The sequence below is a fragment of the Pan paniscus genome, chromosome 2 (assembly GCF_029289425.2).
Source record: "Pan paniscus chromosome 2, NHGRI_mPanPan1-v2.0_pri, whole genome shotgun sequence".
Taxonomy (NCBI): Eukaryota; Metazoa; Chordata; class Mammalia; order Primates; family Hominidae; genus Pan; species Pan paniscus.
The window spans coordinates 6,835,958-6,863,862 of NC_085926.1; the positions used below are offsets into that span (position 1 = coordinate 6,835,958).

A 27,905-nucleotide genomic window follows, 5' to 3' on the forward strand; every position below is an offset into this window, starting at 1 on the left:
AGATGACACAATTCTTGGATGTTTGAACTTTTATTAATTGTAATATTTCATAGTGCTTGGAGTTGTTCTGTTGCTGTTGCTGTTTTCCTAATAAAAGTTTGAAATCTCTAATTTATTTCCTTAAATGCCAAATTTTGCAAAAAGGTCAATGAACCCATCATAGTTCCCCCATGAGAAATGTATGTACTCCTCAGAAATGAATTTCACTTAAAACTTTCTGGTTACAAACACAATTATTTCTGACTGTTCTTGGAAATAATTTAATAAACTGGGCTTTACAAAAGTGAGATTTAGAAAAATGAAAACAGACCAGGCGTGGTGGCTCACGCCTGTAATCCCAGCACTTTGGGAGGCCAAGGCGGGCAGATCACAAGGTCAGGAGATCCAGACCATCTTGGCCAACATGGTGAAACCCCATCTCTACTAAAATACAAAAAATTAGCTGGGTGTGGTGGCGCGTGCCTGTAATCCCAGCTACTTGGGAGGCTGAGGCAGGAGGGTCACTTGAACCCAGGAGGAGGAGGTCGCAGTGAGCTGAGATCGTGCCACTGCACTCCAGCCTGGTGACAGAGCAAGACTCCATCTAAAAAAAAACAGGGTAAAATTAACAGAGTGTAAAATAGGTTGGCTAATTTATCCATAAGAGAAAGGGAGAGTGGATCATCGATTTGAAAGTTATAACAAATGAGATAAATATGGAAATTATAATTTAAACTACAGTGAGGAAACAGTTTCTAGAACCCATGGCCTGTGGCTATGATGGACCACAATTAGGAGGATAGCAGCATAGATCTGAGAGGTAGACTGGGTTCACTGCCCTGAAGTAATTCTGTTGAACTGTGTGTGCTCACAGTCTTGCTCCTCAGAAAGATCTTGTTCCTGCTAAAGAGAACAGCACTGGTTAGAAAAAAATGCACCGTACATCTTACAACGTGTGCAATGGGCATCTTCGCATTTTTATGAAGCTGATGATAGGGATGGCTTCAAGTGAGACATCAAGTGGAGATGGGTTTGTGATAGGCAGGATTTTACGAGTTTGGAAGGCAATTATCATTACAGAATTCTACAAACGTAACAAAGAATCCATTCCTTTTTGTCCTGTCTGAACATTTCATATTTCAAAAAGGAACAGCTCTAACATTTTTGCAATTATAGCAAGGCCTTATCATGACTCTTATGTCCTCGCTATTTACCAAGGCTCCAGCTTCATCCAAGGTCACTTTCTGCCTTTCCTACGGCACTGTGGCTACCCTGGTCTTGTTTTAGTTCTTCTCTACTCCAAGCTCTTTTCCTAAATCTAGTCTCACATTTTTCCCCAGATAAAAACACCAATTTCCTTCCTTTCCTTTCCTTTCCTTTCCTTTCCCCTTCCTCCCTCCCTCCCTCCCTCCCTCCCTTCCTTCCTCCCTCCCTCCCTTCCTCCCTCCCTTCCTTCCTCCCTCCCTCCCTCCCTCCCTCCCTTCCTTCCTTCCTTCCTTCTTCCTCTCTTTCTCTCCTTTTCTTTTTTTCCTGCTTTCCTTCTTTTTTGCTCTCTTTCTTTCCCCCTTACAATTAGTCCTTTCTCACCTCCCGGTCTAACCCATCATGTCACCTCCCTGCCTTCCTCATTGAAAATAGGTTTCCCCACCATACCCTCTGGTATTATCTGCCTCAATATCCCATTTTTTCCTAAGTACTATTTAAATGAGAGGTTATGAGAGGTTATATTTGCATATATTTATTGTGTATTTTTCATCTCTTTCATTAGAATGTAGTTGCCATGAGAAGCAGAATTATAACCATTTGTTCAAGGTTGAATTATCAGTATTAGTAGAAATCGAATACCACTAATGATTTTTGGGGGAAAAAAACACAACCATTGAATTGAACAGCTATAATGAGAACCAAGTCAATACAACATGCTACATCTCTGTGCTATTCTAGTGACCTCACAGGAGACCATGGCTACCTGGGAAGTGTAGTGCTAGCGAAAAAGCAAACCTTTATTTTCCCATTAGGTCAGGGAATAAAACACATTTGGAAAACAAAACAACCGAACTGCAACTAGAGAATGTTCTATTAACTACTGGAAAGTATAATAGAAGAAAGTTAGAAAGATTGATAATAATATAAAAGAGTGGAGGACATAAAAATAATTTCTTTTAGCAAAATTAGCTTCATGGAAAGACCTTTACTCCTCTTGGATTTTTCTGGAATTAATCTGTAATTCTTACTTACGTCAAATAGGATATAACTGACTCAGGGTTGTGTATCTTTTAGGAAACACCCTTGTCTGATTAGCATGAAGGTTATGAGGAGAACGTGATCACAGCCAAGGTAGTCTTCTCAAAAAGGTGCGTCTTCACAGATTCTAAGTTTGTTTTAAATTCACTGCTACATTTCTCTGACAATATTATGTAAGAGGATTTTTTTTAAAAAAAACAATGATCAATTTAAGAAAAAAAAAAAAGCAATTTTGGGAGCTTGGACATGAAAGATTCTATTCCTCTAATACCAGAATATGAGAAAACGATTTGCTTTCTTTGCTCTCAGATAATGAAAAAATAAATTTGGGGAGAAAAAAGTAAAATTGGTTGTTTGGTACCACGATGATAGAACTGTTGATTTGCTAAATATTTGATTCTTTAAAATACGCCTTAGTGCTCTCAAAAAGGTGGAGTCTGGTTTATTAGGGACATGTTATGCGTTTCACAAGAAAACAGAACTCTTCCAATAAAACGTCTCCCGAGATCAGATGTCATTGTTCTTATTAAATGTACTGGCCCAATGTATCAGCCGTGAGCTTTGAAAAATTAGAAAATGAAGGCCAGGAGCAGTGGCTCATGCCTGTAATCCCTGCACTTTGGGAGGCCGAGACAGCGGATCACTCGAGGTCAAGAGTTCAAGATCAGCCTGGCCAACATGGTGAAACCCAGCCTCTACTGAAAATACAAAAATTAGCCAGGTGTGGTGGCGGATGCCTGAAGTCTCAGCTACTTGGAAGGCTGAGGCAGGATAATTGCTTGAACCTGGGAGGCGGAGGTTGCAGTGAGCTGAGACACCACTGCACTCCAGCCTGGGCAACAGAGTGAGACTTTTGTCTCAAAATAAATAAATAAATAAATAGAAAATAAAGACATTTTGAGGGTGCACATTAGAGAGTTTCTATTTGTCAGAACTGCCCATAGATCATTTTAATAGGTAAAACCAAGGCAAGTACTACACATATTTGTTCACTGCAATTTCTACAGAATCAGTGGAATACATATTGCTTTCTCTATGAAGAGATAAACATGGTTTTCCTCTCCAATACCTTCATTTCCTTTTCTTAGTTTTCATATTTGAATGTGTGTGTATGTGTATGTGTAAAAAAATGATGTATACACTCCCACTCATATTGGAAATAATAGAATACAGATTCCTTATTTCTCCATAAGCGAATCTCAGAAAAACTTAAATTTCCTATAAACTCATTGTAGGGGAGAATGGATCTGTAGGAACCCATCTCAAAGGGTGTTCCATCATTCCCCTTCCCAGTGCAGGTCTACTTTAGGTGCATAGAGATACCTATCTATCTACATTGATTTGGGAAAATGGCCCCCAGTCTACCTGCTCTGCTCTTGCTTGGTTCAGATAAATTCCAGACGACTCACGGCTCAACTGAACCCTGAGCTGTGGTTTCACATCTTGCCTTATATGTTGCTGAATCTTGAGGCTCATGGACTTATCACTCATGGACTATTCATAGTATAGCGGTTCTCTTTCCCGAGTAACTTGACTCCATTGTTACTTCAGAACTTCTGAGTCTCAGAAATGCCACCCTTCAGGCCCTAACATAGACCATCCATGTTAAGGCATCCATACCAACTCTACCTATTCCCTCACCATAATGGGTCCAGCCTCTCCACAAGTTTGGCCCTCATGCCTCAGCTCTTCCTCTGGAGGCATCTCAGTACTTCTGGACCCCTCTCCCACTCTGTGTAGGCTTGATGCTGTCTCGTGACTACTCTCTTCTTAGACATACCAATCTGATCTCTCGCTCCCCAAATGCAAATGCCTATTAGCAACTCCTTTTCAGAGGGAATAACTTTCAGGGTATTTAGCAGAAAAAATGCATCACAACATGATTTTTAAAAGCAGACCTCAGAAACAATGCAAATAAAACTTTCTAAGAACCTTTTTAGAAAGAACAGAATTTTTTAAAAATTATCTATAAGTGATTGAAAGGCCACTAACTAAAGCATACCTGATACATATTTTTTGATCCAACATTGGCATTTATCTTACTAGGTACAAAATTCTTTGGAATATTGAGATTCTGATATTGCTGTTGACATAGTCAGGATATGAAAATTGTTTTTGCCATGGGGAAAAACAAGTCACTTTGAAGTCAACTTGGAACTGAACAGTGATTGCATTATTCTGGGCTGAATGTACCCTATTTTTACCTGGGGTGATAAATTTCATGGCCAAGTTGTCACGGTAGAATGAGTAAAAAGAAAGAAATGGACTTACCAGAAAGAAGAGGTACCCGGGGGAAGTATTTTTAAAATAGATTTTTGGTATCATATATCATGCTTAAATTGGATAGAATGGAAGTATTCTATTCAACATGATTAGTCTAATTGATCAATTAATAAGAAAAATCATTTAAGTCATATAAATCATGAAATATTTTATAAAGATACACTATTTAAGCTGTCGTTCATTTTCCAATATTTTGAAGTAGGACTAAATTTATTTCAATGAGTTTGCTGATTAAAGAGCTATGTTCTTTTCCTTGTATAAACTATACTCATAATGTATTGTCATTTATTTCCCCGTTGTTTTTTTTAAGTGAAATGAGAACTCAGACATATTTGTGAAACAATGCAAGATTACAGTCCTCAGAGATCTTTATTCTCACTCCCAATCTTTTTTATTCTTCTTTTTCTGCACATAATTCAAGAATATTTTTTGTAACTTGCCTTTATTAGTATTTTGAAACCATTAAACATAGTTTTCATAGGAACTGCTCTCTTTCCATGCTCATATTCCATTAGGTTATATAAATAATGAAGGAAGTAATAAAAAGTACACTTAGAAAAAAACAGATCTGGGAAGAAAAACGATTCTTGATAAGTATGCAGCTTATCTGGGGTCAGCAGAAATGTGAGAATACTAGAATATAATTAAGTAGCCTTGGGCATTCCTTAGATGATCAACATAGTGTTATGTTTTATAATGAAAAGTATAATTCTTACTTAATCCAATGGGTTATTTAAGTGGGGACCAGTTAAAAGAGATTCTACTGTATTTACACACTTATTTTTGTCATAGTAATTACTATCATGAATATATCGCATATTTCTTTCCTGTTTTCTTTCAGCGCAACTAGATTCATCAGCTTTTGGAGCACCTTCTTGTGGGCACATACTCTGCTATGTATTGAGAATATCATGTTGAATAAGGTCTGGTCCCTGAATGCAAAAAGGGTCCAAAAAGGGATAACACACACCATCAATATTTTCTATGCTTAGAATTCCATAAAGACAAAAATTTAAAGTATATGGCTTCAACTATTAGAAATAGTTCCCTATCTCTCTTACTTTTATATATTTTTTCCAGTATTTTATGTAATATTTTCTGCATAATTTAGACCAAGTTTTAAGAACATAAAAATAGCTGGATAAAATGTGTGCCCTTATCACTGATTGTCAATCTATATCAGTTACAATTTTTTCTTATTGTTCTTCACTCCAGTGTGAAGAGTTAAGTTGAAATATCTCTCAATCCCCTGAGATTTCTGGTTCATATATGTGGCTCCGAAATACTGTGATAACTTTACACCAGCAGGGCGTCCAATGCTATTGCAGATGGTTTTCACTTATGAACTACTGTATGCAACATGCCTTATTCATAACCTCTCCATTAACATGGAAAATGAGTAGGTAGGTGACATTATTTGACCTTACAGCATTTCTGATCAATATTAGGCCAGTATTATTTTCTGACTTTCCTTAATTTTTTCAAAATTTATGACAAACAAAAAATGAAATAATTATTTAGTGGTTAAAATGGTCCAAATATTTTTTAAAGAAGACTGTATTCTTAAGTCTTTGAAACTAGGACAAATTTTTTTTTTTTTTTTTTTTTTTTTTTTTTTTTTTTTTTTGAGACAGAGTCTCGCTCTGTCGCCCAGGCTGGAGTGCAGTGGTGCGATCTCGGCTCACTGCAAGCTCCGCCTCCCGGGTTCACGCCATTCTCCTGCCTCAGCCTCCCGAGTAGCTGGGACTACAGGCGCCCGCTACCACGCCCGGCTAATTTTTTGTATTTTTAGTAGAGACGGGGTTTCACCGTGTTAGCCAGGATGGTCTCGATCTCCTGACCTCGTGATCCGCCCGCCTCGGCCTCCCAAAGTGCTGGGATTACAGGCGTGAGCCACCGCGCCTGGCCAAACTAGGACAAATTTTATTTGAAGTTTCAAAATTATAGAAGCTTTTAGTATTATACATTTCTTCAGTGGTTCCCTTAACAATAAATTTATGATGTTTTTCAGTCACTTTTTAAGCTCTTTTTAGTTTCAATTAAGACTTGGTAGAACATATTTTTTAACTCATATATGGAGAATGTAAACTTTAAATAGAAATGTAAATCACTTTCTTTAGAATTTTCTTTCTACTTATCTTTAGCATGTTTTATTCATTTTAAAATGTCTACCCCAATGCCTGACACTAATTTGGCACTCAGAAAAGTTTATTAAATGTATATATTTGTACTGAAATACCATAACTTCATAGGCAAAGCTTCTCTTGTTTTAAATAATTTTTAACATTTTTTCTATTTTTTAAAAAAAGATAACAGAAAAATTAAAAAAAAGAAAGGTAACGCTAATAGTGAGCAGAGCAATTATCCAGTCCACCTTCTCCAATTTTCAGATGAAACTGAGAGCTGAATAAATTAAGTGATTTGACCAATGGCAAATTAATCTGACTTCAAACTCTTAAATGAATTACTAATCCATGTAGCTTATTTGGTTCTAAATTTTGATTTAACCAACAAGAATTAGAACTGTGCAATTATAAAGGCACTATAATAAGTGCTGCTCTACAAAAAAAAGAAAGAAAGAAGGAGGCCAGGCACAGTTGCTTATGCCTATAATCCCAGCACTTTGGGAGGCCAAGGCAGGTAGATTACTTGAACCCAGGAGTTTGAGACCAGCCTGGGCAACATGGTGAAGCCCTGTTTCTAAAAAAAATTCAGAAAAGAGTAGCCAGGCATGGTGGTGCATGCCTGTAGTCCCAGCTACTCAGGAGGTAGAGAGGGGAGGATTGCTTAAGTCCAGGAGGTTGAGGCTGCAGTGAGCAGTGATTATGGCACTACACTCCAGCCTGGGCGACAGAGAGAAGCAGCAGGAGGAGAAGAAGGAGGATGAGGAGAAGAGGGAGAGGGAGGGGAGGGGGAGGAGGAGGGAGAGGGGAGCGGAGGGGAGGCGAAGGAGTGAGGGAGAGAAAGTTTCCTACCCAGGAAACTTTGAGTAGTATTTGGAAAGGACTAAAATTTGATTCTCAAGATCAAGACTGGAGTCTGGGCTGGAAATACTGGTTTGAGTCATTAGCATCCAATCATTATAACTAAAACACATGTAGTGAATGAAATCACACAAGGAAAGGGAATAAAACAAAAGAAATAATAGAACTAAGGATAGAGTCCTGATGGAAACATGCTCTTGGTGGAGACATGTATGAGTTCACTTTCTGTTATTTATAAAAGAATACCAAAAACTAGGTACTTTATAAAGCAAAGAGACTTATTCTTACAATTATGGAGGCTAAGCCCAGGTTGAGGGCTGGATCTGTGAGAGCCTTCTTACTGGTGTAGACTCTCCAAGGAGTCCTGAGGTGATGCAGGCTATCAGGTGAGTGGGCTTGGCAGACTCACACACTAGCTCAGATCTCTTCTTCTTCTTATAAAGCCATTAGTTCCCCTCCCATGACAATGCATTAATCCATTACTCTATGAAGGGATTAATCAATTCATGAGGGCAGAGTCCTCATGATCCAGTTACTTTTCATAATCCCATCTCTCAATACTTGCGCATTGGGATTAAGTTTCAACAGGAGTTTTGAAGGGGACATTCAAATCATAGCAAGACATACAGGATGAAAATCAAGAAATGTATATTTTTTAAATCTTGATGGGGGGGCACAAGATAATCAAGTAATGGGTGGTTTTATATACACTACAGAGACCCAGTTAGAGTGGAGAATTAAAAGACATTATTTAAATAAAAAATTCAGAATCACTGGAGATTCTTGGAAAAGTGCTTTTGCTACTAAGGGAGTAGCATATTAAAGGGTCAAAGTGCAGATTCAAAAGGTTTTGAAAAAAATAGAAGGGAAGGAAGATAAAAATCAAAGACCAATATTTTCCAGTTTTTCCTGCTACCTTCACAGGTGCTAATAGCTATTACTTGAAAAACTATACAGGAAAAGGTTGGGACATAGTCCCACAGTGAAATAACTTGGGAAGACAATTTAACATTATTTTTACTGCAAGACTTCTCAGAAAATTTGTTTGGCAAGTAAGAACAAAAAATATCCACAAGAGTGTGTAATTGGTCATCTAGTTTTTAATAAATGAACATATTTGTGGATTAATATTCTACAATAGTTACTTGGGAAATTTTGTTTTGAAAGTTTAAGAAAGCCAAGGTATTTGACACTACACAGAAAGAAAGGAAAGGAAAGAAAAAAGAAGGAGATCAGGCATGGTGGCTAACACCTGTGATCCCAGCACTTTGGGAGGCCTCAGTGGGTGGATCTCTTGAGCTCTTGATGTCAGGAGTTTGAGACTAGCCTGACCAACATGGTGAAACCCCATCTCTGCTAAAAATACAAAAATTAGCCAGGTATGGTGGCACATGCCTGTAATCCCAGCTACTCGGGAGGCCGAGGCACAAGAATTGAACCTAGGAGGCAGCAGAGGTTGCAGTGAGCTGAGATTGCACCACTGCACTTCAGCCTAGGTGACAGAGCAAGACTGTCTCAAAACAAACAAAAGAAAGAAAGAAAGAAGAAATAATTTGATAGCATGAAGAAAAACTTTGTATGAGTTGAGGCGTGAATTCTTTCTAGCACTGAATAGGTTTAACCAGATTCGAAGTATTAACATTTCAATAGTTTTGTAGGGGAGGAAAATGAATATTTTCCTTATACACTTCTAGGATCTCAGTTGAGGCCTATAAGAAAAGACAGATTAACTAAAAAACAAACAAAACAAACAAACAAACAAAAAAAGCATTTTATTTTCTTTTTTTTTACGTTTTGAAATGGAGTCTCCTTCTGTCTCCCAGGCTGGAGTGCAGAGGTACAATCTCAGCTTATTGCAACCTCTGCCTTCCAGGCTCAAGCAATCCTCCCACCTCAGCCTCCCAAGTATCTGAGACAACAGATATGCACCACCACACCCAACTAACTTTTGTATTTTTTGTAGAGATGGGGTTTCACTATGTTGCCCAGGCTGGTCTTGAACTCCTGGGATCAAGTGATCCACCCACCTTGGCTTCCCCAAGTGCTGGAATTACAGGCGTGCACCACCACACCTGGCGCATTTGCTCACTATAAGTCTAATGTGACATGGGATACTCCAAAATGAAATGAAGATCCCAAAGAAAAAATGGTTAAACCTGACTATGTTTATACTAGGTTTGATGAAGAGTATAAAGTTATGAAAAAATATGGTAGGATTAGGGAGTATGAGATAAGAGTAGTAAAATGGGGTTGACTTATCAAGGCTTGTTCATTTAGATACCTCTCAGCCTCTCTCTCTTCATCTTCAGAGATAAGGATGCTGCTTTCTCCCAGGTACAGGAAGGGCACCTCTCATACAAAAGTCTTATGATTCTTCAGGGAAAAGTCAGAGTCATTCCTACACTTACTCTTTCTCAAATTCTTTCAGCTTAAAACATTCAATATATCAAGGCACCATATTTTGGGGTAGTATGTTCTGAACCCTATGATATCTCCATCTGAAACTTTTCCCCAAAGCTTTTACAGCCCAGAAAGTGAGCTGGCAGATTGTCCCATACGTCACTGAACCAGTCTCTCAGTCCTGGGATTAGATTCCTCTGCTTAAAGAGCTGTGTCTTATTTCTGGACTCAGTAGTATAGGCGGAAGTAGGTTGCCTACCCAAGTTAAACCTCCATGAGGTGTGAGCAGTAAGCATTTAAGTAGGGGTATTTCTATGAAAACACAAATAAAAAAAGGTTAATTGTTAAAACAAGCTATAAACTCAGTTTTTGAATCCAGAGTGCAATTTAAACATTTCTAGATATTGAGCTGAAAGTATCCTGAGATGGTGGAGTGACAGTAACAGTGGACATCCAACATATTTTTGGGTTTGCAGTTTGAATGCCTCTAGTGATGGCACTGTGTCTTAGCCTGTTTGTGTTGCTGTAAAAGAATACCTGAAGCTGGATAACTTATAAAGAAAGAAGGCTTATTTGGCTCACAGTTCTGTAGGCTGTACAAGAAGCATGGCACCAGCATCTGCTTTTAGTGAAGGCTTCAGGGAACTTCCGCCCATTGGAAGGCAAAGGACAGCAGGCATGTCAAATGACAAGAGAGAAGAAAAAGAGAGAGGGGAAGAAGGTGCCATGCTCTTTTAAATAATAAGTTCTTATGGGAACAAATAGAGCAAGAGCTTGCTCATTACCACAAGAACAGCAGCAAACCATCCATGTCTGCCCACATGATGCAAACACCTTCCATTAAGTCCCACCTCCAACATTGTGGATGAAATTTCAACATGAGACTTGGAGGGTAGAAATCTCCAAACTGTACCACACCATTATGTTTATTCTCAGAGCAAAGTATGGAAGTGCCCAGTTTCAGCTTGCAAGGCTTCTTTAGGTATTCCAAATAAGGATGTGAGCAATCAGGCTTTAGCTCTCAGAGGTGCCAAATCAGGGGGGTAAAAGAAAAATGTAAAATGTGGAAGAGTTGTAACCACATTTTCAAGGAAGCTGAAAGAATTGAGCAGGATCCATCCAGTTTACAGTAGATAATAAAACTTCAAATCCAATGAACAGGGGGAATGGAATTGTATAATTCAGATGATGTGACATAGTTTGCCATTGAAACATAATTGTTGTCTCTATAGTCACCTCCATTTCTATCAAAGATAATCAAAGTAGGACTAATTCGTTTGCAAACTAAGTCTTTTTTTTTTTTATACTTTAAGTATAATAAGCCACATGAACTTGAAAAGCATTTGGGTTAGTTTTATATTTCTGAGACTTTTAGGAATACTAAATGTGGAGTCCTGAGAAGATAAGTAAGCAACAACCAGGAAGAGGCCCCAGATGGAGGAGAACAGTTGTTCTGAGAAACGGCTAATCACACACAACCCACTGGTATGACATCCTATTCCCAAATACCTCGTTCTGCACACAGCCCCAGCAGCAAGACCTTATCTGCATACTTTATCTGCATATAGACCCTCCAGTACAACCTATCTAGTACTTCCCTTCAGTCCCTGCCTTTCTCTGCTGTGCTGCCCATTGCACTCTTGCAACGTATCTCCTGTCTTTTCTAATAAATCTGCCTTTCTTCACCCATGACTGTTTTGGTAAATTATTTTACTGCCCATGACACCAGTCCCAACCAGATGCACCTGTGACAATTTATATAAGTGTGCATTTATCTCAAAGCCAATTTGAATATAATTTCTTCTGAAAATTTTATAAATGACTATGGTAGAAATTAATTAATTTCTAAAATTAATTTTCAACCATTCAAGGGTAGAAAGTATTACACATAACATACATACACTCATAAAGATACAGACAGATGCCAATAGAGATTTTATAGCTTTCATTGTAAATTTTAGCCATAAATGAGGTATAGGTACAGAAACACAAAATTTGCTTATTTATATAAGAGTTGATTCTCATCTTTGTCTTATTACATTTCTAGCAGTTGGAGCAAGTAAGTCAAGATTACTTGCTCAATGGAAGCTAAAGCTTTTTTAGCAATATTTGTGAAAAAGACTTTTAAGAATTTCATATGAACTTGATAAGTAATTTTATGGAAGCTGTGGACTACATTTGGGGTGAGGGATGCTGTGAAAATATCAAGTAGCAGTTTATTTCCAAAATGTCTCCCTTGTTTCTCCATCTGAGTTGAACGCAAGAGTTACCTTTTTGAAAGTTTGCATTTCCAAAGAGATGGTAAGATTTATATCTCCAAGTGAAAGAGAAATGATGTAGGTTTTCTCCAAGAAGGAATTAAGAAACATATTTGCTTATTATAGTGTCAGAAATCTAGGGTAATTATAAGATTTTTCTGGCTCACGCCTGTAATCCCAGCACTTTGGGAGGCCGAGGCAGGCGGATCACAAGGTCAGGAGATCAAAATCATCCTGGCTAACACAGTGAAACCCCATCTCTACTAAAAATACAAAAACATTAGCCGGGTGTGGTGGCGGGCGCCTGTAGTCCCAGCTACTCGGGAGGCTGAGGCAGGAGAATGGCGTGAACCTGGGAGGCGGAGCTTGCAGTGAGCCGAGATCGCGCCACTGCAGTCCAGCCTGGGGGACAAAGCAAGACTCTGTCTCAGGAAAAAAAAAGATTTTTCCCCTCATTAAGTACATTTTTATGATTGGGGTCTAAAATACATTTGCAAAGTAATTTGAATGGGAAGGCCTAGAGCTGAAAAAGTTTGATTATAGAGTCTCATGAAATAAGTGGACTTTATAAGGGTCTGTGAAACAGCCTTGCTGGGTTCCCTGGGGCCTTTTTCAAAGCTATTTGCTGGCTATCCCTTTTAACCTAAGTCTCAGCCTTTCTGAGTGCCTTTTGCAATTCATAACTTTTGTTCTAAGTCTGAGCTCTACCTCCTAATCTTTTTAAGGGAGTTTTTTGGTGTTTTCATGTGTTTTTCTCAGACCAGTTAAGAAATTGTTTCTTTTTCATTTTTCCTTTCTTTCAATTTGATATTTCTATAGACACTTAAGGGACATTTGTTTAGAATGGGAGCCCTCAAGAAAGAAAAATCCTTTGGATGTACAAGTCCAAATCTTCAAAGTATACCTATTCCAATTGTGAACCAAATTCAAGCCCAATTAACCCTTTAAAGAATGTTTACCTTTTGCCAACTTTGTTAAAGTTTCCAGATTTCTTTTCTTTTCTTTTCTTTTTGAGTTTTGCTCTGTCTCACCCAGGCTGGAGTGCAGTGGTGTGATCTCTGCTCACTGCAGCCTCTGCCTCCTGGGTTCAAGTGATTCTCCTGTCTTAGCCTTCCGAGTAGCTTGGACTACAGGCATGTACCCCACACCCAGCTAATTTTGTGTTTTTAGTAGAGCTGGGGTTTCACCATGTTGGACAAGCTGTTCTTGAACTCCTGACCTCAGGTGATCCTCCTGCCTCCACCTCCCAAAGTGCTGGGATTATAGGCGTGAGCCACTGCGCCTGGGCAAGTTTCCAGATTTCAACTGCAGCTTCTGGACTGAGAAAGATGTCCCGGGCAATGGTATCTCATCCTTATTACCAGAAACTGTAGGGAGAAAAAATATTTTCCTTCAACCCTTCTTGGTTCTCCTCTGGGAACTGTAACAAAAGATGAATTAATGAAAAAAAAGGGTACAAATTTATTTAATATAGGTTTTATGTAGCACTGGAGCTTCAAAAAGAAATGAAGACCCAAATAAACAGCTAAACCTGAGTGTTTTTATACTAGGTTTGAAAAACAAAGTAGTAAAACCACCTTTTCACAAATTATATCAGTGAGAAAATTATGGCAATGGGGGAGATGTGATCTGGTCAATCCTCATCTTGCCTTTGGCCTTCAAAATACCCTTAATTATTTCTGAGATTAAGCCAAGCAAACTAATGAGAGACATTTAGTTTGTAGTATAAATGATAACAGCCGTTCCCCAAAACTTAACTGCCTTTGTAAAGCTAATGAGAGACCTCCAGGCTAGGTGAATAGAGGATCCTGAATTCCGCTGAGGTATAGACATAAACAATTGCTAGTCATTATTTTGCAGGTCACAAGATAGTCAATTTCCCTAATTACTCAAGCAGATAACATTACTATTGTAGAACTTAATATTGGCCTTTTGAAACAGCTTTTCAGGTTTTTTTTTTTTGCAAATCCTTCTACCAATGGCTCCACCTGGACCTGCCAACTGCTCCTAAGTGGCCCACTCCAGAAGCCACTCAATGCACAAGAAGACCACTTCCCACCTGCACCCCTGCCCCTTCCCCCAAACTACCTTTGAAACCTAGCCTCCAAATCGTTGGAGAGGCTGATTTGAGTAATAATAAAACTCCAGCCTTCTATTTGGTCTGCTCAATGTGTGCAAAATTCTTTCTCTGTTGGAATTCTCCTGCCTTGATAAATTGGCTCTATCTGGGCAATGGGCAATGAAAAACCCCTTGGGCAGTTACAGTAGAAAGCCATGAAAAAATGTGATTGGACAAAGTTGTAGGAGCCATGAGTCGTGAGCTAGGGGAACAGCCTCTGTCTTAAAGATAAGGAGGACACTTCTCAAATGAGGGTCTTCCAACTTGCTCCATGGGAAGGTGAAAAGGTCCTTACTGCACCTCTTGTTTCTCAAATTCCTTCAGCTTCAAACATTCAATATGCCAAAGCACCATATTTTGGGTGAAGCATGTTCTGAACCCTATCAATTTTAACTCAATCTAAATAAAGCACTTCTGAAGCCATGCATACAGTCAAATACTGTCAGGGCCGTGCCACAGAATTTCTATTGATTTTCATTTTCCTCACCAAAACATCAAGGAAAGATGCAACAAAGGGAAAATCTAACAGGCAATCTTAAGTTAGATGTAATTGCTAAGGCTGATTAAGAGAAGAGAAAACATGGAGAAAAAAAATCTTAGTAAATACTCTTGCCGGTTTTATACTGTTGCTCATTTTCTGGCATTCCAAAATCTCTTCTGCAGATTTTTGTGTAAACATTGTTAAAAGGATCCATTGGTTAACAAAGAAAATTTTGTTTTGTAATTTTAATTTTGTTTTATTATTTTAGAATTTAGAAGTATTTTGTTTTATTTGCTAAACATATTTTTTCCTGTATCAAGTGATTGCTGTTGGGAAAGATCTTCCATCTCTTTTCCCTGTCTCTGGAACATGGTTTTCTCTGTGGCTTGGCATATTAGAACTGTCCCTTTTAGGCAAACCTTGAATAAGCCTTCTCCTCAAATAATTTGACAGAAACAAAATGGTGTTGTCACCTAAAATCTCACCTGTACTATATTGACTGTGCATGAGACTGTAGGTCTCAGAATAATTTCTGAAGAAGCCCCTATGTATTTATCTCAGAAATGTAACCATATTATGGTATCTAAGACCATTTAGTTATTTTATTAGGCGAGCCTTAGTTCTCAATAGAGAACAAAGTGTTATTGATAGAGACAGGAGGCAGGAAAATTCTGGGCAGAAGAGGGCAGTTCCCTGGTAAGGACGCCATGCTCAAGTCTGGAACCGCAGCCCAAAGTGAGAACAGGCATTCTTGTTTTCCTGCTTGAACGTTGACTTTTCTAAAACCACCCGTGGCCCACCCCACCCCCAAGTCCGTAACCATAAAATCCTCAGGCTCCACCAGCAAAGAAAGAGAGGCAGAGAAGAGGAGAAGCTGCTAGACGTCAGAAACTACAGTTTGATGTCAGAGACAAGCAGCTTGACTTCAGAGGGTTGGCTTGCCGGTGTTGCTTTGGAGAGGAGTCCAGCCGCGGACAGCTGGATGCTGGGAGAAGATCACCTTCCTTCTTCCTTCCCTCTCCAGCTCCCCTTCCCGCTGAGAGTCACTTTCATCAGCAATAAAATCCTCCACATTGACAACCCTTCAATTCTTTTGTGTGACCTTATTTTTTCCTGGACACCCAATAAGAGCTCAGTGTCACAGGTATGGACACTAAAGGCTGTTATCCTGACCCTCTGCCCTCACTGGTGGAGAACCACCACCTCACGTGAAAAGCCAGAGGGCCCACTGAGTTGTCTAACACCTAAGCTGTTGTGGATGGCAAAACTAAAAGAACACTGTAACACACGCCCTCTGGGGGCTTGGAGGATTGTGGATACTCCCTGCTAGACACTGCCACAGGCCTTACATGGAATTTTTGCACCTGCCGTGCCCAAAGGCACTTGCCCTGGATCCTGCACCCTCTCACCTAAATGCTCCCTCCTGCAAGGAGTTGAACACAATGGATTCAAGTGAGTGGAGTTTGACCCTGCTGGCACCAAAGCAGTGGGCCAGCCCCATTGCCCGCACTCCAGTTCCCATCTGTGAAGGGGTCAGGGGAAATTTCCTGCTTTATTAAAAAAATGGAACCTACAATGAATAAATTTTGTTTTATTCATCAAACACAGAACTCGAAAGAAAAATAGAAGTCAACGAATTCAGTGATTAACAAAATGAATTTAGAAGAATTTCCCTTTCGGTGCCATTGTTGGGAAAGAGAGACAAGCTGAATCAGTAGGGGTCCTGGCTTCTTGAATTTTTTTTTTTTCACCTTTGTGTTTCTGTAGGTTTGTTTTTACATTTTGTTTTTCTTTATTACATGAAAAAGTACTTAAAATAATGACTTAATCTAAATATTTTATATTAAACAAGTAGAAATCATGTTTCTAAGGGAGTAAATTATTTTACCAAGTCATAACTCTAATACAAGACATAATTGGAACTAGTACCAGGGTTTCTTGAGTTTTAGTGCACCATGTTTTTTATTTCACTTTTATATTCTGTTGAAGATCTAAGAGCTCAACTGGAATGCCATAAAGAACATGAAGGCTTGACAAAAATAGAAAAAAATGAAAGAAATGAGCTATACAGAAGGCTGAGATCATTAATGGTTATTATTTTCTACTGCATGTTGCCTTCATGTAATTATTCATCCACCTATTTGAATATATTGTGCATATTGAATAAAGTGATAGAGATGTGATGATTTTGTTCATAATCCCTGGAGAGTTATTAATCTAGACCAGGGTTTGTCAGACTCAGACCCAGTGAAATTTGGGGCTGAATAATTTGTTGTTGTTGCTGTCCTTTGCTTCATAAAATGTTAAGCACCATCTCAGCCCTCAACCCACTAGATAACAGAAAAGATATCAGTCATGACAATCAAAAATGTCTCCACATAATGCCAGATATCCTTGGGGAGTGACATCATCTTAGCTGAGAATCACTAATCTTGATGATGTAAGATGTAAATTAGAATTGAGAGACCTGACTGAAGGTATCTGACCATATGATAATTTTCATTTATGGCCATTTGTTCCAGGGTTTTAAGGAATACAATGAGCTATTTTAGGAATTCTAAGAATTATAATTGGGACTGTAAGAAGTGAGGAAAGTGTGGGTTCATAGTTTAATGCAAAGAGGTAAAGCAGGCTGAATGTCAGTTGACTATATGCCTAGTCGGTGTGATGAGTCAAGAAAAATGTTTAGTACTGTAATTTAATAGAACTCAGCTCTTGCTAATTTCTATATGTGACCCTAGAAATGTTGGGCAGAAAATAATTAAATATTTATCTTTGATAGTTTGGCAAGACATGTTTTATAGTGAAAAATGGAAAACCTCATGAAGAAAGGACTATTTTACAGAACCCTGTAGCATTCTATGTAGCTTCTGTCTCAAGCCTATTCCTTTACTACCTAAAACTAGAGAAATTCATAAATCAGTTTCCCATTGTTATAATAAAAATGTTATTTTTTGGCTTATTTATTTATTTTTAGTCACATTTTACTTTATATTGAGTAAACACCTGCTATTTTCAGCGTGGAATTGCTCCTCTATCATGAGCATAGTTGTGGTGAGTGTCTCAACCACAATGGCTGATCACTTCCTGAAAGAAAACATGGCTCAATTTTGCCCAATCAGATTATGTTTATGATATTTTTAATATTTGTTCTATGGACATTGGCATAGAGTTCTCTATTACTTTGTATTTTAACCTTTAAGGATTCCGTAAGGCAGTTGGTAGTATGCTTGTCTGTCTTGTGTGCAGGTGCAGAGAGCCTGGCCACACAGCAAGAAGGAATAAAGTGAACAAGCAAAGAAATGTAAAGGTAAGAGGACTCTGAAAGAAAAAAAGTCTCGTGACTTTTTCAAGCACCTAGATCTAGCCATATCTGACGCTAGTTTTTTCTTGCTATCTGGTAACATGAGTCAACAAAATTCCGTTTTTGCTTCATCTAGTTTGCACTAGGTTTCCATCACTTGCAGAGGAAAGAGATCTGCTGATTACAGTGAATATTCTCATTGAGCAAATGTGGACAAGAAATTAGAAATGCAAAGAGACAGCAAAGTGACAGATATACAGATAAAAGACAAACAGGTATAACAAGGAGGGGCAGAAATCCCCTTGAATTTTAATGCAGGAATAATGAACAAATAAAGAGGGAGTGTATGGGTTATCTTGCAAGTTTGTTCTTCAAGGACAAACAAGGCATCAGAGAAAAATGACCGCATAGCAGATTGAAATAGAGACGATAATGGAGGAGGAAAATGTCCAGAATCAAACCGAAGACTTTGTCCTTCTTTTCACCTACTGTTTGCACATTCTTTTTTTTTTGAGATAGAGTCTTGCTCTGTCACCAGGCTGGAGTGCAGGGACTCGATCTCGGCTCACTGCAACCTCCGCCTCCCGGGTTCAAGCGATTCTCCTGCCTCAGCCTCCCGAGTAGCTGGGACTGCAGGCACACGCCACCACACCCAGCTAATTTTTGTATTTTTAGTAGAGACAGGGTTTCACCATGTTGGCCAGGATGGTCTTGATTCCTGACCTCATGATCTGCCCGCCTCAGCCTCCCAAGGTGCTTGGGATTATGGGCATGAGTTACAGTGCCCAGCCCACTCTATCTTTCTCTCAACCTCTTAGTTTTGCTTGCTTCTAAATTGGCTTCATCCTCAGGAAATGTCTCTTCATACTATGGCAAAGAAGACTATTGTCAGCCTGGGGTTAACATCATTACAAGTCATGAATGCAAATGACAAGCGTTACCTCTCTTCCCTACATGAGTCTGATTGACTCTGCTGTAGTCTTAAGTCTACTTCTGAACCAATCATTGGATCTAAGAGGATGTGCTTCAGTCACGTCCATGAGCTACATCTGCATCTAGGTGCTGGAACTCAGACTGTCAGATCCAACAAGATCAGGACAAGTAAGATGGGGAGAGTTACTCAAAGGAAAAAAGGCCATGTAACCAACATTATTTACTATTATTATTTTTTGTCTTCATTAACATTACTGCAAATGTCCTTCAATCTCCTAACAAATACTCGGTGGAACATGTATGTTGTTGGTGACATCTATGCTAACTGTCAAAGAGTAAGTATTGGTATGACCACTGTTGGGTTAGGATGAAAATCAAGAGGACACATTAGTGTAGAATTCTGTGTAACTATGTAGGTACCTTTTAACAAAATGTACTAAGGTCTAGATATGCATAAATGCCATCTATGATTTATTGAGCATTTATTATGTGCCAGTAATTGTGTTAACTAAACACTTTAATTTAATTATCTTATTTAATCCTCCCAAACGTGGTAAGGAAAATATTACTGTCCTTCCCAAATTGGAAATAATGTTCAGTAAAGTAATTTATAAAAACAAGCAAGTGGCAGAGATTGGACTGAAACACAGGAAGTGTAAAATCAAAACTTGAATATTTAATATGCTTTCCACTTAGGGTGACCTATACTTTATCTTCCTATCCTTAAATGGTTATTAACAGCATCCACTTTAAAACATGCCCAGGTTTGGACAATAATTATATGATTACCCTAATACTGCCTCTTCCATATACATATATGAATTTGCAGATGTTTTACATATGTCTATTCAAGGCAATTTTAATAAACTTTTTTTTTTTTTACTTCAAGAGAAGAGCTTAGGATTTATGGAGAAGTTGCAAAGATAGCACTGAGTTCCAGTATACCCCACATCTAGATTTTTCTATTATTAACATTTTTATTAATAAATCATAATTAATGAACTAATATTGATACATTATTGTTAACTAAATTTTATATTTTATTCAGATTTTCTTGATTTTTCCCTAAGGTCCTTTTTCTGACCCAGGATCCCACCCAAACAATTACATTCCATTTAGTCATCATGTCTCAGACTCCTCTTAGCTGTGACAAATTATCAGGCTTTCCTTGTCTCTGGTGACATGAGCTCTTTTTATTTTTACTATTCTTTTTGAGACAGAGTCTCACTCTGTCACCCAGGCTGGAGTAAAGTGGTGCGGTGGTATGATTTTGGCTCACTGCTACCTCCACTTCCCGGGTTCAAGCCAGCCTCCTGCCTCAGCCCCTCAAATAGCTGGAACTACAGACGTGCATCACCACGCCTAGCTAATTTTTGTATTTTTAGCAGAGATAGTGTTTTGCCATGTTGCCCAGGCTGGTCTCAAACTCCTGGCCTCATTTGATCCACCTGCCTCAACCTCCCAAAGTGCTGGGATTACAGGCGTGAGCCACTGCACACAGCCGACATGGGCTCTTTTGAGAAGTGTTGATCAGGTATTTTATAGAGTGTCCCTCAATTTGTATTTCACTGATGTTTTTCTCATAATTAAAATAGGGTTATGGTCTTGTAGGAGGAAGACGACAGAAGTAGTGTGCCAATTTTATCACGTTGTATCAAGGGTATGTACTATCGACCTGGTTTACCACTGTTTATGTTAACTTTAGTCACCTGATTGAGGTAGGTAGTATTTGACATGTTTCTCCACTGTTACTGTTTTAAAATGGTTACTAACCTATTCAAAGTATAGTTTATATGAAGAAAATGCATACATTTTAAGTGTATGAAGACATTACTTTTGACAGATAGATTTACCCACGTAGCCACTATCCCAATCAAAATGTAGAACATTTCTATCAACCCTCTAAAGTTGTTTTAACTCCCCATAATTCAATCTTTTGATTTCATGAAGTCTCTAAAGAATCCATTTACTTATAATTGAGTCATAAATGCCCAAACTCTGTCAGGTATATCACACATTTTGAGTTGCTCTGGAAATAAGTATTCTGGTTGTTAACTGCTTGATTCTATTGGGTTACCTTTAACAGATTGGTTGTTTCTGCATCTATTTTTCCTGACTGGATTAACTAGGAAATGCAGCTCTACCATCCCAGGGACTTTAAACTTTGTCCCATGTGTAAAAACTTGAGGGTGGGCCAGGTGCAGTGACTTATGCCTGTAATCCCAGCACTGTGGGAAGCTCAGGTGGGAGGGTTGCTTGAGGTCAGGCATTCGAGCCCAGTATGGGAAACATAGACAGACACCATCTCTTTAAAAAATTAAAAGAAATAAAAAAAAAGAAAAGAAAAATCAATTGGTGATAAGCAAAAGTTTAACTCTACTCTCAAAAAAAAAAAAAAAAAGATTAACCAAAGATGTCACAGGAACCAGTAGCTTACCTCATAACTGCTGAGTGTGTGACAAGATGTGAAGAAGCTGGCATGACTTTGGCAAATATGGCATACAGCAAGCTATTCGGGATAAAATTATGGAATGTTACCTTCTAAAGAGTAAGGAAAGCAAGAGAATCAAATGGTATTTTATATTCAAAGATTTCTGAGGTGTGCTCTTTACTTCAGCCACTCAAGTAGGAGCAAGACATATATGATCCTAACTTCCTAAGTAAGACTTTATCAATATTGGAAAGAGATTTCTAAAGCAGTTTTTATCAATGCCTTCTTGCAAGTTGTAGTTATAACATTAATCATTGTTAGATTTATGGGAAAATAATGTGTTTTACAAGAAGCAACACAAATATAAGTATAAAAGCTCATGAGGAGACATTATACAAGTTTATATTTTATCAATAGTTATAGAATCATGGCATGTAATTAGAGCTGAAATAAATGGTAAAACTCAGAGAGAAAAATCCCTTTAGTTTATAAATGAGAGAAATGTATAAGACTACAAGATTTTTTTAACCATTTATATCAATTTTATTGAGGTATAATTTAGATAAAAATGCACATGTTAAAAATATGGGTTGATGAGTTTATAATATATAAAGTAAACGTAAAACTTTATATCATAACAACTACCACAAACAAGGTACAGAATAATTCCTATAGAGGTATCTTATACCCTTATTTACTCAATCCACTTCTTAACCCCAGACCTGGACTGATAAGCTATTACTTAACATTAATTTTGACTTTTGTAATATTTCATATAAAAGGTGTCATATGACACATACTTTTTTGTCTGTGTTCTTTTACTTGCTATAACATTTTTGAGATTTACCTATGTTGTGTGTATCAACAGTTTGTTCCTTTCTTATAGCTGAGTAATATTCCATTGTAGGGATATAACACAATATGTTTGTACTGTTGATGGCCATTTCGTTGTTTCCATTTTGTGGCTATTTTGAATAACATTGCTATAAGCATTCAAATGGAAACCTGTGTTGACACACATTTTTATGTCCTTGAGTAAAAGCAAAAATGTTGAGTTGCATAGCAAGTGTGTGTTTAGCCTTATAAGAAACTGATAAAAGGTTTTCTGAAGCGGTAATACCCTTTTACATTCTGACTAGTAGTATATAAAACTACCATTGCTTCCAAGTCCTGGCCAACTCTTGGAATGCTGAGTCTTTTTTTCTAGATTTTGCTATTCTAACTGGTAGTGGTATCTCTTCATGGTTTTAATTTGCTTATCCCTGATAACTAATGATGTTGAACATCTTTTTGTGTGCCTATTATCATCTGCATAGTAAACATATACATTCTTTTTCTCTGCATGTGTGCCTGTGTGTGTATTATATAACTTAACTGTACACAGTAATGAACAAATATATGTTTTGTGAAATGTTCTCCACTCCTGCTGTCCTCTCTTCTATTTTTTTCTAAGAGTCTTGAGGATGGGCCAGGTGCAGTGACTTACGCCTGTAATTCCAGCACTGTGGGAGGCCCAGGTGGGAGGATTGCTTGAGGTCAAGTATTCGAGTCCAGGATTGATATTTTTTCCTTAAATGTTTGATGAAATTTATCCAGACCTGAAATTTTCTTTGTGGAAACAATATATATATTTATAATTTTATTTATCTTATTTTAAACAGTTTTGTTGAGATCTATTTCACTTATCTTAAGCCCATTCATTTAAACAGTACAATTTACTAATTTTTACTCATGTTACCAAGTTGTGAAACCATCACCATAGTTAGTTTTAGAACATTTTCATTTCCCTCATAAGATCTCTCATGCCCATTTACAGTTAATTCTAATTCCCGCCACCAGCCCTAGGCAACAGTGGGAAAAGGTTTGTCTCTTTAATGTACTTTATGATTATAAACAGTGGGTTTGTAATTAAGAGACATAAACATTTTCAGATCTGGGTTTTTTTTGGTGGCAGTTTTAGCAAATTGTGCCTTTTAATAAATTTGTTCATTTCATTTAGTTATCCATTTTTTGGACATGAAATTGCTTATAACATTTTCTTATTTATTTAGAGACAGAGTCTTGCTGTCGCCCAGGCTGGTGTGTGGTGTTGTGATCTCAGCTCACTGCAACCTCCACCTCCCAGGTTCAAGTGAACCTCCCACCTCAGCCCACCAAATAGCTGGGACTGCAGGCATGCACCACTATGCCTGGCTGATTTTTGTATTTTTAGCAGAGACGGGGTTTTGCCATGTTGCCCAGGCTGGTCTCGAACTCCTGGCCTCATTTGATCTGCTCGCCTCAGCACCCCCCGAAGTGCTGAGAGTACAGGCATGAGCCACCACACCCGCCTTCTTATCTTTTTAATAAGTATAGGGTCTAGAGTGATGTCCACTCATTTTATATCGGTCATTTCTGTCTTCTCTCTTTTCTTAATATGTCCAGCTATACATTGTCACTTTTACTAGTCTTTTCAAATAACAGCTTTGGTATTATTGATTTTTTTCTCAATTTTTACACGTTTGCTCTTATTGAGTTATGCTTTTTATTATTTATTTTTTCTACTTTGGGTTAAATTCATTATATTTTTCTAGTTCTTAATGCACAGGTTAGATCATTAAATTTAAATATGTTTTTCTAATATAAGGATTGAAGCTTTCAATATCTTCCCAAGACCTACATTAGGCTACACACTATAAATTTCAACAGGTTGCTTTTGTTGTCAGTCATTTCAAATATTTCCTAGTATTTTTTTAATAAATAAATTTTTTGTTTAAACGGTATGTTATTTGAAAGTGTACTGTTTAATGTTTAAATGCAAGGTGATTTTCAGACATTTCGTTATTTTTAATTTAATGTTCTCATGTCAAAATAGGTTCAATATATTTTAATGTATTCAGACTTATTTTATGGAATACTATGGAGTCTATTTTGATCAGCGTTCCATGTGTCTTCAAGTTCTTTGATGTTTTCTTTTGCAGTGTGCAACTGCTATTACATACAGGCAATGAATTTCAGATATTTTATTTCCCATATTGTATTTTTCAGCTCTAGACATTCTAATTGGTTCTTTTTTGTGTTTTCCACTTTTCTCCCCATTATGCTCATGTTTTCCTCAAATTCTTGAGAATATTTACATTAGCTGTTTATATTAGTTTTAGTGGCTTAAAACAACAGTCATTTATCTTACCGTTCTGTAGGTTGAACTACAGAGTGAAATCTCTCTCATGCTTCGAGTTTCTCTGACTTCCTCTTTTGCAACCAACCAAAGGAAAGCCTCTACATTTAAAGGATTCATGTGATTAGGTTAGGCTCATCTGGATAATCTCTCTATCTAAGTCAATTGATTAATAACCTTAATTATGTCTGCACAAGCCCTATTGTCATGTAATATAATAGAACCATTGGGGTTATTTTAGTGTTCTGTCTACCTTGCTGTTTTATTGTATTTGTCTGCTGATTCGAAAATATATAATTCCAAAATCTGTTATTTTTCTCCTGCATTTTACATGCCTTATAATTTTCACTGGATTCTGCACAATGTAAATGTAACAGGGTTAAGTGTCAGTATTTCACTGTCTACTTTTAACAATTGTTAAATTTTGTTTTAGCAGGCTTAAGTTACTTGCAGATCAGCATGACGCTTTCCAGACTTGTTTCTAAGATGTTTTAGGGTAGGTGTTTAGCCCTACTATTAAAGTGTAATCTCTCTAGAGTCTCTACTAAATGCTCTGAGGGTTCAACAAGGGCTCTGCAAATGTCTCCTGGTCAGCAAGGGTCAGAGCGCAAATGTCTCCTTGCACTGCGTGAACTCTGATGCAGTTCCCAAATAGTTGTTATTTTCCTGATGTCCCAGATCCTCATCCTATGTTTTCACAGTTTAGTGTTCAGATAAACTCCAAGGGAACCTCATACAGGTTTCTGGTCCTCTTTTTGTGTAGCCTTCATCTTGCGTATCTTGTGTGTAGCCTTCATCAAGATGCAGGTGACACCCTCCTTAACCTCTCTGAACTCTGATCTCTATCTCCTCAAATTTATCAATCTATCATGGTCAGCTTGGGTCTGAATAGTGGCACGAAGCAGAAAGTCATGACATTCATAGAGCTCTCCTAATTTGTTCCCCTTCTTTGGGAATCATGGTCTGGAGCTGCTAATTACCCAATGGCTTAAACAAGTTCTTTCATATATTCTGTCTGATTTTCTAATGATTGGGAGTAAGTGAGAGGGGAAGTCTGGGACCAATTAGTTCATCATGAGGAAGCAAAAATTCTCAATCGAGGTTGATTGGCTGAATGAATGTGCACAAGAGCTTACCTTCTACCATCTCCCACAGAAATGAGGCTAGATCTCAATTTTTATGGTTTATAAATACCTTTTTTTTTTTTTCTTTTTGTGGGGATCTGAGGGACTGAACAAAGTCATAAAATAAAGAACTGTTATGGCTAAGATACTCGCATCAACTTGTCTTACACAATTTCTATGCAGAAAGGATAATGAGAAATGGGCCAAAATCACAAAGAATCAAAACTTGTAAGGAACATACATGAATAACTAAAGAAATATTGTTTGACTCTTAAATGAGGTGACTATTAAACAATATAGTAGACGGTCTCATAAGACATATTAAAACATGTTAAGACATTTCCCAGAGGGAATCACCCAATATTTTGAACATTTTAGAAATAGATCTATAATATCCAAGTTGACTACACTGAAAGACACAAAGCTTATTTGGATGGCCAAGTTTTGGTATTGTGAAAATAGCATTGTTGTACTCAGTTAATATTTACTGAATTAAGTAATAACCAGAAAGGGAAACATACCCTCAACTCACTTCAAGCAAGGCACTGAACTTGAGCTCAATTCAGGTCGGCTTTGAACTTGGCAGTTTCAGGGTTTTAGGGGTGGTTGACAGTAGCATCTCAATAAGCTACAACAGGACGTCACACAGAGAGAGGGTCTTAACAAAGCAAAGCAGCTTGTCCAGGACCTTAAGATACAGTAGAGGTATTCATAGCATATGCAGGTCTAGAAGACAGATAGAGAACAGACATTCTCTACCTCTTATATGGACCATGCATATGACTGTGGGAAGAGGGGGGGGAAAAAAAAAAACAGCAATCGAACAAGCGGGTACCAATGGTTCACTAGACATGCCCTGAAGGTGCCTTCCCAAAGAGTAAAAATTCAGGAACCCCCTGCTGATATACATCAGCATCTACTGATACACAGACAAGCAATAGAGTACAGTAGTTAAAAGCATGTCTGGGGAACACAGACACAAGTGTGCTCTGCTTCTGTATCCACAAGCTAGGAAGCACAGTGACTGAAACACAGACCTTGGAGATAGATTTTCTGGGTTCAAATCTAAGCTCTGGCACTTATTATATTGATGAGATTGGCAACATTTTTAATAACTCTGCAGCTCAATTTCTTTATCTGAAAAATAGAGGTAATTATAAAAGTACTTACCTTATATATTTGGGGAATTAAATAAATTCCTAATTTACTATGAAGATTAAATATATCAGCATGTGTATGTCATTGGAACAGTACCTGGATCAAAGAAACTACCAGAAAAGTGTTATTTACCATCATTATTTCTGTTTAAATTAGGATAATGTCAATAATAGCAAACATGTTCATAGATTCATTGCAGAGATTAAATGATGCATTGCATATAAACTGCCCATTTCAGTGCCTAACAGAGTAGGTCTCCAATAAACAGAATAAGCCTCACACATTGGTCAGAGTTGATTCAAGAAATACATGAGGTTCAACCAGCATATTCAAATGCCTCCATTGCCCATAGATAAGCAGGTCTTTAGAATGCAAGGGCGATGTGGTTTGATTCTTACAATAAAGCGAACTGTACTACTTTACAATTACTACTAGCCCTAAATAGGCAAAGTATCATATCCCACATATCTAACACACATATAAAAATCTACACTATTGCTGCCCCTCCCCTCCCCTCCCCTCCCCTCTGCTCCCCTCTCCTCTCCTCTCCTCCCCTCCCCTCCGCTCCCCTCTCCTCTCCTCTCCTCTCCTCTCCTCTCCTCCTCTCTTTTCTTTTCACAGGGTCTGGCTCTTTCTCCCAGGTTGGAGTGCAGTGGCACAATCACGGCTCACTGCAACCTCTGCCTCCAGGGCTCAAGCCATCCTCCTACTTCAGCATCTCAAGTAGCTGGAGCTAAAGATACATGCCACTACATCGGGCTAATTTTTGTATTTTTTTGTAGTATTGCTACGTTTCTTATCATGAGCTGAACATGACAAAGTGTATTTTTAAGACAATTTAAAAGTCCATCAGTTATACTCAATCCTTTTTAAGTTTTAATTTTACTTCCCATTCAACTGGTCATTTAAAGCCAGTGTAATGTGGAGTTTGATAGTATATCCTCAAGGTCTAGAGCCAAATCAAGAACTGACTCCAGGGCTACTACGCTTTTATGTCGTAGAGTTCTAAACTTTCCATAGTTCATTCTCAGAGGAGTATAAGAATCAGTA

General features: G+C 37.9%; 1 long non-coding RNA gene across 1 annotated transcript; it reads right to left on the reverse strand.

Annotated features, from left to right (window-relative positions):
• Positions 1-26: 26 nt before the first annotated feature.
• Positions 27-27,404, reverse strand: LOC129397371 (uncharacterized). Its single transcript, XR_008624689.1, has 3 exons — positions 26,219-27,404; positions 21,423-21,494; positions 27-13,515 (listed from the first exon to the last, which is right to left on the reverse strand). It is a non-coding gene; the product is annotated as an uncharacterized LOC129397371 (long non-coding RNA).
• Between the last annotated feature and the right edge of the window lie 501 nt (positions 27,405-27,905).